General features: G+C 47.9%; 1 pseudogene; it reads left to right on the top strand.

The window, feature by feature from the left end:
* The first annotated feature begins 1,962 nt into the window (after nucleotides 1-1,962).
* Nucleotides 1,963-2,450, top strand: LOC107980077 (annotated as a pseudogene).
* Nucleotides 2,451-2,903: the final 453 nt, after the last annotated feature.

The raw sequence follows: 2,903 nt of genomic DNA, 5'->3' as shown, positions 1-2,903 counted from the left end.
ACCGAGGTGACATAGGTTAGAACAGGTGGCCACTGACTTCATAGAACTGGATGAAAATGGATGTTACAGAGCTCAGCACACATGTACACACAGACCAAGGAAAAGCCAGGCGAGGACCTGGTAAGAAGGCAGCTGGCCAAAACCAGGAAGAGGCTCTCATCAAGATCGGGGTCATCTGGCACCTCCATGTTGAACTTCTAGCCTCCAGATGTAAGATACATATCTGCCTTCAAGCCACTATATCCATGGCATTTTATAGAAGCACTTAAAATTTACATGGGTGTAGACTCATAGATAAAACTACCAAGGGCCATGGGTCACTCTGCCGAGTTTTGTTGGGAGATGCTCATATACCTCAGTGTTTAGTCCAGGGAAGAGTATAGGCATGGTGATGTACCCTGTACACGTGCATCCATGTCTCACCACCTGGAAGCATGCATTCTCTCTCTTACACTCCATCTTTCTGGGTCTGTAACTACAGCATAACTTCACATTTGGGGCACAGGACCTCAAGGTCTAACTCTTCCATGAGTTATTAATTTGGCCTTAGATATGCTACTGAGCCACTCTGGCCTCAGTTTCCCTATTCTGTGTCTGCCGGGAGGACAGTCCATGTCTATAGGGAAAGTGGGCACCTTTGAAGGTGTTTCCTATAGGTACATTGGGCTGGCTCAGGTCTAGGCAGCAAGAGCCTGGCATCCAAAGTTATGTGACCTGCAGGGGCTGCTGATGGAAGGGGAGGGGTTCTTTCTTGTCCGACTAGACTATGACATCTTGCAGTCACTTGACAAACACGGGCTACTTATTTGGATTTGGAGATGGCAGAAGTTTATAAAACGATAGATATAATGTGCAGAGACTACTGAGAACATCTTTATTCTATGTCGAAAAGAAAAAAGCCTGAGGCCCCGGATTCAGGAAGTCATCCTAGATCCTGGCTTTGTCCCCTGACAAACGGATGGGGCAGGGTCACTAGGAAGTGACTCCTGAGCTATGAGTGGACCCTGAACTTAGGGGACAGTGGCAAAGAACAGAAGTGGGGCAGGAAGCAGGTGTCCCCAAGGTGGGAAACAAGTGTCCCCGTGGGGAAGGCCATGCTACTGGGTCCTGATGAAGAACTCAGTTGCTGAGTGTGCCAGGAAGTGACCCAGTGGCGGGAAGCGGCTGAATGCAGTGTATGCTGGGACAGACTAAGTGCAGGGCAGGAAGCAGCCTGGTAAACAGGATTGAACTGACAGTGCTTTCTGGAGTATTTGTGAGATGGAAGGTTCTAGAAACCCAGAGCCAGTAGGGAGGAACAATAGACAGACAGACAGACAGACAGTCCTGGGGGAGTGAGTATATGATTCAGAAGACTCTCCAGCAAGTGAATTTTGAAGGTTGTGAGGATCCTGCATCCTGGGCATGTCACATGGCTTGACCTCTCCAACCTGGAAAGGGGAACCCAGGATGGAAGAAAGAGTCAGCTCCACAGTTAGCAGAATGGCTCAGCAAGTAAATGTACTTGCTGACATTACTGATAACTCGAGTTCAAACCCTTGCACCTACAGCAGGAGAAAATTGATTCTTGAAGGTTGTTCTCTGATGTCTATGTGCACACACATCAAACACACACACACACACACACACACACACACACACACAGATACAATAAAATTTGAAAAAAAGTCAGCTCCCTTCCTGTCCTCACTGCCTCAAACCTCCCTGCCCCAGACTTTCCTGGGCTTGTTCCCTATTTTGCTCAGGGCTTGAGGGTGGATCCCAGCTCCAGGTCCAACCAGACTAGTAACAGGTCTTGGGATGACTTTGGGATCCCAAGGATGGGGTCAGGAGGTCAAAGGTGCTTGAGAGCACAGAAGGGGAGAATGGGTGACAGGATTTGTATGTAGAAGGGGCAACAAACCATCCAAGACAGTGACAGGGATGTTCAATCTTTGGCTATCAAGATATGATGCTGGGAAGATGGCGTCGAAAGCGAAGAAGGAAGCTCCTGCCCCTCCCAAAGCTGAAGCCAAAGTGAAGGCCTTGAAAGCCAAGAAGGCAGTGCTGAAAGGCATCCCACAGCCACAAAAAGAAGATCCGCATGTCACCCACCTTCCAGCGGCCCAAGACCCTGCGGGCTCCAGAGGCAGCCCAAATACCCTCGAAAGAGCGCACCCAGGAGAAACAAGCTTGACCACTATGCCATTATCAAATTCCCCCTGACCACTGAGTCAGCAATGAAGAAGATAGAAGACAACAACACACTTGTTGTGTTCATCGTGGACGTCAAGGCCAACAAGCACCAGATCAAACAGGCTGTGAAGAAGCTCTATGACATTGATGTGGCCAAAGTCAACACCCTCATAAGGCCTGACGGAGAGAAGAAGACATACTTTTGCTTGGCTCCTGATTATGATGCTCTCGATGTTGCCAACAAAATTGAGATCATCTAAACTGAGTCCAGCTGGCTAATTCCAAATATACTCTTTTTCACCATAAAAAAAAAAGATGTGATGCTGGGGCTGGGTGGTGGTGGCTCACACCTTTAATCTCAGTACTCAGGAGGCAGAGACAGGTGAATCTCTGTGAGTTTGAGGGTCAGCCTGATCTATAGAGCAAGTTCCAGGACAGGATCCAAAGCTACAGAGAAACCCTGTCTCAAAACAAACAAACAAAAACAAAACAAAAGAAAAAGATGTGATGCTGGAGGCTGGAGAGATGGCTCAGCAGTTAAGAGAACTGGCTGCTCTTGCAGAGGACCTGGGTTCAATTCCCAGCAACCACACATGGCAGCTCACAACTGTCTGTAATTCCAGCTCCAGGGGATCAGACACCCTCACACAGATACAACAACGGTGTACCAAAAATATAAATAAATAAGTCGTTAAAAAATAAAGACATGATGTTGTTGTCTACAAGGT

Source organism: Cricetulus griseus (genome assembly GCF_003668045.3).
Source record: "Cricetulus griseus strain 17A/GY chromosome 1 unlocalized genomic scaffold, alternate assembly CriGri-PICRH-1.0 chr1_1, whole genome shotgun sequence".
NCBI classification, from domain to species: Eukaryota; Metazoa; Chordata; class Mammalia; order Rodentia; family Cricetidae; genus Cricetulus; species Cricetulus griseus.
Note: the sequence above shows the minus strand (reverse complement) of the source record. Positions and strands in the feature narration are given on the sequence as shown.